Source organism: Neofelis nebulosa, chromosome 10, assembly GCF_028018385.1.
Source record: "Neofelis nebulosa isolate mNeoNeb1 chromosome 10, mNeoNeb1.pri, whole genome shotgun sequence".
In the NCBI taxonomy this organism is placed as follows: domain Eukaryota; kingdom Metazoa; phylum Chordata; class Mammalia; order Carnivora; family Felidae; genus Neofelis; species Neofelis nebulosa.
This window is the reverse complement of record NC_080791.1, coordinates 107,785,703-107,798,028: the sequence shown is the minus strand read 5'-3', so window position 1 is coordinate 107,798,028 and position 12,326 is coordinate 107,785,703.

Below are 12,326 nucleotides of genomic sequence, written 5' to 3'. Positions count from 1 at the left end.
AGAGGCACTTTGAGTCCAGGACCGGGGAGCTCACCTGGGGAGCGACCTTTCACAGCAAAAAGATGAGGTTTCAAATGGAGCCCTCGGTCTCCCATTTTTGGGGGCCCAAGAGAAAAATGGGTGGTTTAGATCACGGCGGTGGGCGAAGAGAGGGTCACAGAGCGGAGGGCGAGGCGACTGGGCAGAAGACAGAGGGGAGGTGGTGTCGCGGGAAGGCTTGTCGTGTCCCGAGCCAGCCTTGGTGAGTTTCAGGCGTTAGGAGCCTGTGGACGGTCCGCAAACGGGCACAGGCCAAAGCTATTCGCCAAAGTGGGTTTTTTTCTTGGACCTGGGGATGCGCCGTGGACATCTTTCTGGCCGGATCGTTCGGCAGGTTTTTTTTTTTTTTTTTGCGATTCCTCCCAACCCCCGATGTCCTGTGGTGACAGCAGCTGCCTCTGGTCCCAGGCCAGGCAGGAGAAAGGGCAGGCAGGACTGCTAACCGTCAGTGACTCAGCAAATTCCCCAGGCGGCTAACAGGGCTCGGCCGAATCCAGGTGGGCGGCTGGAGGAGGAGGCGGCAGCCAGAACCCACTGGGTTTGCTCATGCCTCCGGGGTCCCCAGAGTTTCGTTTTCATGTGGACTCTGAGCCTCCACTCTCAAGCTTCTTCCCTTCCCTCGCCTCCACGGGCTGGATTCTTTAAGACAGGATGGCTATCCCGGGACAACACTCTGGGTCGGTCCCTTTGAGGATGTCTGCTAGCCTCCAGCTTGTCCCCTTTGCCCAAAGCCTTCGCTGATACCCTGGTGCTTCAGAGCCAAGGCCAAGCCACCTGGAGCCCTCCTCCCCCCATCTCCCCCCCCCCCCCCCCCAGGCCCATCATCAGAGCCCTCGTTTGGCTGCCTCTTTCACGTGGCCTGGGCCCGGTCCCCACTGAACACGCCTCGTTCCAGAAATGCCCCTCACCCTCTCTTCCCTTGTTTGCTGTTTCTTCTGTCCAAGAGCCACTGCCACCAACCCCACCAGCCCGAGCCCACCCCTCCCTCCAAGCTTCTCCCCTCCTGCCCCTGCACAGCTCCGTGGTAGCCCTGCCCCTGCCGTGGTCTCGAGCTTTTCTGTCTGTCAGATAACGGGTTACATGCCTCCTAAGGGCCGGGTCTGAGTCATCGTGTCCAGGAAAGTGCCTAGAACGGGAACGGGCGCGCAGATCAGAGCCCCGGGCAGGGCAGGGCGGGGGCCACGCGGTCTCCATGGACTTGGCTTGATGAGCTTCTAGTTCGCCACCTGGGGAAAGAGCATCATGGACCCCCCCCTCCCCCGCCCCCAACCTCACAGGGTCGTTTCCAGGACAAGAAGTCGTGGTTCTCAGAGGGTCCTCACCTTCTCCAGAGACCCCCCAGTGCACGCGGCGGTGCCTAGAGTTCCAGCTTCTCCAGAACGTCTGAGGATCTGGTCTCCGGCTTGTGTTAACTTGTTCCAAAATGCTATCCTGGGCAGTTCTGAAAGGTTGGAGCTTTCCTTGCTGGACAAACACAGTGGCCCCTCTCTTCCTCGTCGCCAGCAAGATGTGCCTCAAATGTGGCCACGGGCTCAACTCAGAACTCCCCCCAGCACAGCTGAGAGACGCCTCAGTGTTCCATGACGATGTCGCTTGTGGGGATGACACCCGATGGTCGCTGAGTCTTCACTATGTGTCGCACACGATCCTACGTTCTCTCCCTGTGTTAACCCGTTTAATCCTTCGCACAACCCTTCCAATTAGGTATTCCAGTCTTACATCCATTTTTACAGATGTGGAAACTGAGGCTCAGAGAGGTGAGTCTAGGCCACCCAGGTACTCTGTGGCAGAATCGGGACTCCAACCCAGGTCCGTCCAGGCCCAGCAGCTATGCTTTTGACTTTATTTATTTATTTATTTTGAGGCGCGAGGGAGGGGAAGAGAGAGAGCGGGGGCAGAGGGCATCCCAAGCAGGCTCCACGCTATCAGCCAAAAGCCCGACTCGGGGCTCGAACTCGCTGAAACCAAGAGCCAGTGGCTCAAGTGGCTGAGCCACCCAGGCTTCCCCGCTATGTTTCCAACTCCTGAGGTTGGCCGAAGGCTGGAGGGTAGCAAAGGAGGATGCTGGGAAGCCACGGAAAACTTCATGGCAAGCGTCCCAGCCTCGGCGCCCCTGTCCCTCTCACTGGGGCCCCGCTCCGTTCCGATGAGCGGCCCTTCCCTCCTGTCCTCTTTTCCTTGAGCGCCAGGGCCCCCGTCTCCCAGCTCAGCACCTCCCTAGGGGAACCCCTCCCCAGTCCCTGTCAACCACCCTCCCCCTCCACTCCCCCCCCCCACTGGGGACCAGGGAAAAGATCCCTTTTCTTCTCTGTGCTGCCAGCTCAGCCTCCCGTCCCACTGGACCAGATTTTAGCTCTACTTTAATCTTGCCAAAAAGCTCAGTAAGCGGTTTCCTCGGACAGAAACGGGGCCTTCCCCAAGCCGACTTCCAGAGCCACCCCCAGAACAGCCCGCGTTCCCCACCCCGCCCACGGCTTGCCGCACCACGAGGGACCTGCCTCGTACCCAGCTGGCCCTCGTCCACAGAAGCCCTGCTTCCCGTCCCTTGCCTCGGAGGCCCAGGAGCCCCCCTGGCGCAGGAACCCCCTGGCCCATTGAACAAATGCGCTCTAAATAGGTCAAGGAGAGCGCCGGGCAGCCTTCCTTTCATGTGCCTGGCGGAGCGGGCAAGTCTGGCCTTCCTTCGCCAAAGGGACTTCGCTCTCCTTGCTGCGTCAAAAAGATATTTCGTGTTAAAATTCAACAGAGAGATGTTAACCAGCCGTCGGAATAAGGCTCGTCAGAGCGCGGGCTGCTCGGACGGGCTGAACTTTGCCTCGCTCTGTGGAGGGTCTCACCCGCCGCTGGCAGCCACCGGCTGGCACATTTTAACAAGGCCGGGTGCAAACACCGCCCCCCCCTCCTGCCCCCACCAGTGCCCGGAGCCCTGCCTCGGGGGGCCCCCAGAGCTCAGGATTCCAGCATCTTTCCTGAAGAAGTCAGAAGCCGCCTTAGCTGCATTTTAGGAACACCGAATCCTCTAGCAGGGCCCTGACCCTGTTTGGTTTTGCAAGTGGCAGCCTAATGTTAGGAGGAATCATTTTAGGCGGATGCCAGGACCAGCTGGGGGGAGGGCGCGGGAAGGTGTCCCGCGGATTTTGGCAAAATCCCTCTCGTTTGGCCGGAAAGCACAGCGGCGGGATTTGGCCGGCAGCGTGCAAGCACACTGGGCGATCGGGAGTTTTCTTTTCTGCCTCTGGGGACGGGAAGCGCACAGCCTGCCATCAGAACAGCCAGTGCCAGCCGTGCTTTCAACAAACCCATGAACCCTCCCCAAACGAGAGGCAGTTAGGCACACAGCCTCTGGAACAGGCCGCCTGGATTTCGATTCCTGTTCTGCCCGGGCTGTGTGGCCTTGGGAAAGGAGTTGAACCTCTCTCTGTGTGCCTCAGTCTCCTCCTCTGCAAAATGGGGGTGAGCGTGGTTCTGACCTCACAAAGCTCAGGACAAAGCGAGTTGGCGCGGATCACCTGTAACAGTCCCCAGCAGGCGTTATTAATATCCTTTTTTTTTTTTTTTTTCCTGGCAGTGAGGATTTGGGGAGACACCTGGGCTCCCCTGGAAGCCGACCTGAGAAGGGTTCATGGGCAGCCGGGGTTGGCCCCGAGTCAGATCAAGCAGGGATAGATGCTGGTTGAAGGATGGGCCCCGACACACCGTGGAGTGACGCTGCTGTAAATCTGGGTCAAAATGTGATTCGTCTTTTCACATACGGCTGATATCTGCTTGGCCGCTTTAACGAGGAGCTCTTACTTTTCGAGAAGGAACGCCCGTGTGGATGTGAGGGCGGCCGGACCTTCGGGCTCACTCCGCGTCCGTCCGTGCTGTTTGAACAAAAGGCAGGAGGGGGCGGGGGAGGGAAGGTCGGGCCCGCGGGCTCCTGGTTACTTCGCGTCCCCGGTCGGCGTCTCTGTCTGCCACGGGGCTTGCGACTCTTCCTCTGTGGCTATACTCGAGGGCTCTGTAGCCTGGAAACCTCAGGCCAGTCTCCAGCCTTTATCTGCACACGCTCGCACACACGTGTGCGTGCACCGTTTGCCTCAGCTGGTGAGGGTTGAGGAGGCGGAGGCCGTGTTTGGCCCACAGCGATGAGGACACCCTGGCCTGGGTGGGACTGGACAGTCTGGCCTCTTCTGTCCCGTCTCCTCTGCTTCTTCCTGCCCCAGAGGGTCTGCTCCTTCCGTTACAGGCCCATTGTCCCACGTGGCCGTGTGTGTGTGTGTGTGTGTGTGTGTGTGTGTGTTCCTCATGGAGACAGTCACATCCCTGGCGGGGGGAGTCTGTTCTCAGCTCCTGTGGGTGCCCCGCCTCCATTTGGTGCCAGGCCCCAGGTCCCAGCACAGCATCGTCAGGCACGTTGGGGTGAGACTGACAGGGACCCAACTCACATGAGCTGGGCGGTGTAACCTTACAGCCCCCGGTCCTAAGGGTTAACTTGAAGCCGGTTCACACACTCCTTGCCTGCTGACTTAGGTCCTTGACCTGCAACGGAACAAATCGTCTTTCTTGGAGACTCGCAGACCACTGGCCCTGGGGAACAAGGAACCAGGACCTTCCCAGGCCACAGAGGCCACCAAGTCTGCTTGAAGCGGCTTTAGCTTTCTGATTAGCCTAGCTTTTAACAAAAAAAAAAAATTTTTTTGAGGTCACACAAGGGACTGTACTGACCTCCCTTTGCACATCTGTAAACCTTGTCCCCCTTTGCAGGAAAAAAACAGAGAGCCCTCTTGGGGCGCCTGGGTGGCTCAGTCGGTTGAGCGTCCGACTTCGGCTCAGGTCGTGATCCCACGGTTTGTGGATTCGTGGATTCAAGCCCTGGGTCAGGCTCTCTACGGTCAGCACAGAGCCCGCTTCGGATCCTCTGTCCCCCTCTCTCTCTGCCCCTTCCTACCCGCTCAAGTGCTCTGTCTCTCTCTCTTTCTCCCTCTGAAATAAATATCAAAAAAAAAAAAAAAAAAGAACAAAATACTCTTGCACAACGACCCCCAGGTACCAAGCAACCAAACCTCTTGCTCAACCTCCGAGCTCGGAGACGACTCCCCAGCTGGTATTGTCTGAGTCTGCGCGTAATCAAGAAATGCCACTGATCACCATACGCCCTTGAGAATTCTCTGGGCCAGGCAGAAACCTGGGAGCTGGCCTTTGGACGAGAAGCAGGTGGCCGGCCTCCGGAATAAAGCTTGTCCTCCTTTCCAGTCGCAGCCCTTCTCTGGAGCATTGGCCTTTCGAGCCACGAGCAACGGCAGCCAAACTTGGGTTTTGGTAACGGGAGGAGGGGGCGCCCTGGCGGTGTGGCGCCTTGGAGCTGCAATACTTCCTCTGTCCCCTGCTTCTGCTCCTCTCGTGGCTCTGGTCTCGCTGAACATCTCTTTCCTCCACACACAGTGGAGGGCACGGCGGCCAATGCCCCCAAATGCCAATCTTTGCTGCTTCACTCCCAGAGAAGGGCCGATTGATTGATTTTCTTTCTTCATTTTGGCTAGAGACACCCTGGGAGGGGGTTCTGGGGGGCCCAGGGAGGGCACGTGCCACCTCCTGGACCCAAAGAACACAGTGCCTCCCAGTGATGCCATGGGGGGCACGAGGGACACGGGCAGGGAACCCGATCTCATGTCTGTGCCCGGAGGGGGAGTGGAAGAGGGTATTTGTGGGTGGGTGGGGGGTCACCCGCTAACCTTGGGGGGGGCAGGGCTCTAGACTTTCAGCAGGTGGAGGCAAAGGGAACATTGGAATGTTCTCTTTGGCCTCTTCGTGCTCTCTCTGCTCCCATTCATTCATTCACTCATTCATTCATCCAACAAACAGTAATTTACAAAAATACCTTGAGTCAGGCGCTGGAGCAAACTTCTGGGGACTTCTGAGAATAGATCAAAAGCGTTCCACCTGTGAGGTATAGGGAGGGGGGAGGCGGAGGCCCAATGTCAGCACGCCCACCAACCGCTAACCCTGTGAGGACAGATTCTACGAGGATAATGAAAGAAATCGGGAAGGCACGGGAGTAACAGGGAGGGGTGGGAAGGGCCACTCAGCTAGCAGGGGGGACAGCCTCCCTGAGGAGGGATGAGTACTCACACCTCAGCTGCGAAGGGGCCAGGGGTTAAAGGCAGAGCAGAGCAGGAGGGGAACAACGTGCGTGAGGTCCCCGTGGTGGGCAAGGACCTGCCAAGTTCATGGTGCCGTGAGCCAAGTGAGCGAGAGGGAAGCTGGCGGGGGGTGAGGAGGGTCCTAGGGGTCTCGTGAGAACCCACAGAGGGTGGGGATCCCCTGGAGGGTTTCCCATAAGGCACTGGCATGAGCCCTGGGGAGCACACGGCGGATGGTGTGTGCGGAGGGGCGGGGCCACGAGTGGCAGCAGGGGCCAGTGAGGAGCTCCTGGGGTCCCCACGGGAGAGGTGACAATGGCTTGGGTGGGGGCGAAGGTGAGGACAGACACGGACCGATGGGAGGTACATTTTGGAGAGGGAGGCAGTGGGACTTGGCGACCAGTTGGTGACAGAGGGAGGCTTTAAGCACAGCTCCTAGCTTTCTGGCTTCACCACCGACTGGATATCGGGCCATCTAGGGTCTGGGGGAAGGTCACAACGTCACTGTGGGCCGTGTTGAGGTCCCGACACCAGGGAGGCGGCCCAGGCAGCTGGGGGAACGGTCCCGCTCACCACACAGATGACCCCAGTCCTAGAAGGCTGGCCGGGGGGGCCTGGGAAGGTCCGGGTGACCACTCTGGCCACGGTGTCCTCATGTGGCTCCTGACGCAGCTGGGAGGGGAGAGTGGCTTGGCTCCTCTGGACAACCTGGTGTGGCCCAGATGCTGTGTTCTAGACAAGAGAGCCAACGTTGAGTGTTTTGGAGATGTCACATAAAAATTGTGACTTAAGAACACTTGGGAAGTTTGGCAATCCTGGGCTCAAAGTTTCCGGGCGACACTCTCTGGGCCCCTAGTGGCCTTGTCGCCCCCCCCCTGCCCCCCGGGACTGAGCCCTATCCTGCGCCTGCCCACCGGACTCTCCCCTCCACCGCCTGGTCTCCCCAGATGACTCTGCCCTGGGGGAAAAGGTGTCACCCATGCGGGTAAATCCTCACCAGGTGGGCGAGCAGAAAACCTCGGTCTTCCTCGGCTCCTCCCGTCTTTCAAGTTCCATCCCGACCTTTCAGCAAATCCAAGGGGCTCCATCCAAACCCAGCCCTCCCTGCCACCACTTCTCCGCACAGGGTGCCGCCGGCACCCTGGGGACACAACAGCGGCCCGGACGGGGCTCCCCGCCCCCAGCCCCGCGGCCCTGTCCCCCCTTCCCCGCTCCCAGGCAGGGCCATCCTTCGGAATCTCCATCAGGTCACGTCAGCCCAAACCTTGCAGGCCCCTTCTCGCCCGGCATCCGGGCGACACTTCCCACCACGGCCACCAGCCCCGGAAAGACCGGCCCTGTCACTTGTGTGACCACAGAGTCACCGGCACCTCGCACTCACGGCCCCCCCCTCCCCCCGGGGGCTGCAACGGCCTCTGGCCACGCACGTGTGGCCTTCAGGCCTGGGCTGGGAGCTCCCTACAGATAACGCGCCTTCTAGGCTTTCTTTCAAGCTTAATAAACGTGCAAGGGAGTGAAATGCCGCCGCGCCACCTCTGTAATCAGGAGAAATGAACACACCCATCACGCCAGAGTCTGTGTGTTGCCACTAACTTCGAAATCCCTCCTTCCCTCCCCCACCCTTGGCTTGAGCACCCACAGACCGGCTTTCTGGGCCCCCGGCTTAGCCTGCGTTTTCTAGCACTTTTTAAACATATATTTTACACGAATTGTAATTCGTTGCATAGACACACTGAAATCTGTCTGCTCACCCGTTGATTGACGTTTGGCTGGTTTCCAGCTCCCGGAAGTTGCAAATAGAGCCGCGAGGACCGTTCACGTGCAAGTCCCCGTACGGGCTCAGTCTCCCATCTCTTCTGGGAAATATTTAGAAGCGGGAGCAGTTGGGTGGCACGCTGGCGTGCGTGTAATTTTTTCAGAAGCTGCCACCCTGTTTTCCAAAGTGGCCGGACCATTTTACGTTCCCACAGTCGCCCCACAATCTCCTCAACACCTGGTCTTTTCAATCTTTGCCATTCTGGCGGGTATGTGGTGGCATTTGTGTGGTTCACGTTCGACGATGTGATGCCTCTTTGCACGCGCTTGCTTGCCGTCCATGTATTCTCTCCGGTGAAGCATCTGTTCAAACCTTTTGCCTGTTGAAAAAAACTTTTTTTTAACGTGTATTTGTTATCGAGAGACAGAGAGAGACAGAGCGTGAGCAGGGGAGGGGCAGAGAGAGGAGGAGACACAGATTCCGGAGCAGGCTCCAGGCTCCGAGCTGTCAGCACAGAGCCCGACGCGGGGCTCGAACTCGAGAGATCGTGACTTGAGCCGAAGTCGGAAGCTTAACCGACTGAGCCACCCAGGCGCCCCTTGCCTGTTTTAAAATTGGATTATCCTTTATATTACTTAAAAAATGTTCTTCCTCGGGGCGCCTGGGTGGCGCAGGCGGTTGAGCGTCCGACTTCAGCTCAGGTCACGATCTCGCGGTCCGTGAGTTCGAGCCCCGCGTCGGGCTCTGGGCTGATGGCTCGGAGCCTGGAGCCTGTTTCCGATTCTGTGTCTCCCTCTCTCTGCCCCTCCCCCGTTCATGCTCTGTCTCTCTCTGTCCCAAAAATAAATAAAAAACGTTGAAAAAAAAATTAAAAAAAAAAAATGTTCTTCCCAACGTTTATTATTTATTTATTTTTTTTAGAGAGAGAGAGAGAGAGAGAGAGAGAGCACTCGTGAGCAGGGAAGGGGCAAAGAGATACAGAATCCGGAGCAGGAGCAGGTTCCAGGCTCTGAACTGTCAGCCCAGAGCCTGACTCAGGGCTCGAACTCACAAGCCATGAGATCATGACCTGAGCCAAAGTTGGACGCTCCACTGAGTCACCCAGGCGCCCCTAGAAATGCAATAGATTTTTGTATCTTGACCTTGTATCCTGTAACCTTGCCAAGCTCATTTCTTAGTTCTAGTAACATTTTGTAGATTTCTTAGGATTTCCTATAATTTTGTCATCTGCAAATTAACAAGTCTTGTGTCTTCCTTTCTTATCTATTTCTTGTCTTTTATTTATCTTTTCCTTCCTTATTGCCCTGACTAGAACCAATATTGAGAAGAGGTGAGCTTCATTCCTGATCTTGACAGGAAAGCATTCAGTCTTTCACTATTAAGTACGATGTTACCTGTAGGTTTTTCACAGATGTCCTTTATCAGGTTGAGGAAATTCACTAGTTTTCCTAACTTGCTGAATGTTATCAGCAATAGATGTTGAATTCTGTTAAATGCACTTTCTGTGTCTATTGAGATGATCATATGATTTTTCTTCTATAGTTTGTCAATAATTTGGTTTGTTAATCTTGAGTTTTGAATGTTAAACCAACTCTGTATTCCTGGGATTAACTCCACTCTGTCATGATGTATTGCCCTTCTTAACATAATGTCGGATTTAATTTTCTAAATGTTTGTTAGGAATTTTTAATGTCTTGGGGGCATCTGGGTGGCTCAATCGGTTAAGCATCTGACTCTGGCTCAGGTCGTGATCTCGCAGTTTGTGAATTCAAGCCCCGCATTGGGCTCTGTGCCGACAGCCTGGAGCCCAGAGCCTGCTTCGGATTCTGTGTCTCCCTCTCTCTCTGCCCCTCCCCTGCTCACTCTCTTTCTCTCTCTCTCAAAAATAAATTAGCATTAAAAAAAAGAATCGTGTCTTAAAAGAAGAATTTTTATGTCTATGTTTATTAAAAATATTGGTTTATAGTTTTCTTGTTATATCTTCTTCTGATTTGGGGATTAGGGTAATGCCGGCCTCAGAGAATGAACCGGGAAGTGTTATCTTTTGTTTCAATCTTCTGAAAGATTTTGGGCATCACTGGTATTATTTTTTTGCTTACGTGTTTGGCAGGATTCACCAGGGAAGCCTTCTGGGCCTGGAGTTTCCTCTGGAAAGGTTTTAAACCACAACTTCAGTTTCTTTATTTTTTATTTTTTAATTTTTTTTATTAAAAAAAATTTTTTTTTAATGTTTTTATTTTTGAGACAGAGACAGACAGATCGCAAGTGGGGGAGGGGCAGAGAGAGAGGGAGACACGGAATCCAAAGCAGGCTCCAGGCTCTGAGCTGTCGGCACAGAGCCCGACGCGGGGCTGGAACTCAGACTGTGAGATCATGACCTGAGCTGAAGTTGGACGCTCATCCGACTGAGCCACCCTGGTGCCCCAACTTCAGTTTCTTTAACAGACTTAGGGCTAATGATGTTATCTATTTCTTCTTAAGCAAACTTTGCTCATTCGTATCCTTCAGGAAATTTGTTAATTTCAACTGAGTTGTCAAATGTGTGGGTAAAGTGTTGCTTGTAATATTCCCTTATCATTTTAATGTCTGTAGGGTTGGTGATGATTTCTTCTTCACTCTTGATATGTAATGTGTATCTTTTCTTCCTCCCTTCCTCCCTCCCTCCCTTCCTCCCTCCTCCTTCCTTCCTCCCTTCCTTCCTTCCTTTTCTTTCTTTCCTTCTTTCCTCCTTTTCCCCCCCCGATCAGTATGTCCAGAGATTTATACATTTTATTGACTTCCCAAAGAACCAGCCTCCGGTTTCACTAATTTTCTTTCTCATTTTCTGTCTCTCTGATTTCTGTTTATTTCCTTTCCTTTGCCTACTTAAGTTTTAGTCAGCTCTTCTTTTTCTAGCTTTTTAAGGTGGAAGCTGAGGTATTTGAGACTTTCTTCCTCTCTAATACAACCCCCTAATGATACAAATTTCCCTTGAATCACTTCTCTAGCTTCATCCTGCAAATTTTGATATGTCCTCTTTTAAAATTCTCATTCAAAATATTTTCTAATTTCCTTTGCGATTTCTTCTTAGCCCGGGGGTTATTTAGAAGTATGTTTGAAGGAGTTTTCCAGATATCTCTCTGTTACTGATTTCTAATTGATCTCCATGAGGATCCAAGAACATACGTCCCATGATTTGAATGTTTAAAAATTTATTACATGTGAAGCAAGGCCAGGGACCCGTAGGAGCCTGTGGGCGGGGGAAGTGTGATCTTTATGATGAGACACGAGAGGATTTTAAGCAGACGGGCAGTATGATTTGAGTGGTGTTTGATTAGCCTGGTGGGAGTCGGATGTGACAGAGGGCTGTGGGGATGCCTGGGGTGGGGAATCCACGGCTTGAGGTTTCCCTGGGTCGTCCGAGGAGTGGGCAGTTGTCTAGAGGGTCTGGGTCCCCAGGGAAGGATGTGGGAGTAACGATGTGACAGGGCTGCTGATGTCAGGCCTGGACGGCTGGAGGTGGGGGTGAGGAGCCCCGGGGTGCGGGCAAGAGCCCTGGTTGGACTGGGAGCCGGGCCAGGGATCGGCTGTGGGACTCCAAGCTGGTCACTCCACCTCTCTGAGCTTTAGTTTCCTCACCTCTAAACCAGGGGGTCGGCCTCAGTGATCCCACAGTTTTAGCGGCACGGGCTGCTGCCCCCACAGGGAGGGTCTTTACGTGAATTAGGCGAAGGCGACCCACTGAGATAGACAGACAACCAAGGGGTGCCCTTGTGGTGTAAGGGCTCAGATTAAAGCCTGATATTATGTGCTGCCTTGACAGGTAGGGAATCCAGGAGGGTCTCGAGTGGCCGAACTCCAAGTCCCGCCCCTCCTGCTCCCGCGGATAGGGTCCCGTAGCAAAAAACACTTTTCAGCCAGCAACCAGGTGCCGTTCCTATTATTCCTGAGCAGGGGGCATCAGTGCCCTGTCAATGGGTGGGATTCCTCAGACAAGCCGATCACATCCTCCCCCGGGAACCAGGGGCCACTCTGCCTTCTTGGTGCTGCAAAGCCTTCCTCCCACAGGGGATGAAAACAACTCCTTTCTGCACCAGCGGAGCCCAGGCTGGATTTCAGCCCCCACATGCCTCCTCAGCTGGTGCTTTGGGCAGTGCACAACCTGAACACCTGTACCCGGCAGCCCCGTTAGCAGGTGCTATTTGTCGGACTTTCAGACGTGCTAAGATCTGTTAACCCTGTCCCCACCACCCCCTGCCCTGTGGAGGAAGGTTTCATGATTGTTTCCATTTTACAGATGAGGACTCTGCAGAGGATGGGGGAGAGATTGGAACCTAGGTCTGTCTAGACCCTTCCCTTTCTGCCCTGTGATCCACTCTGGTAGCCTGGAGGTGAGAAAACTGTGGCGCCCGTTTTCTCAGTGAAGTGTC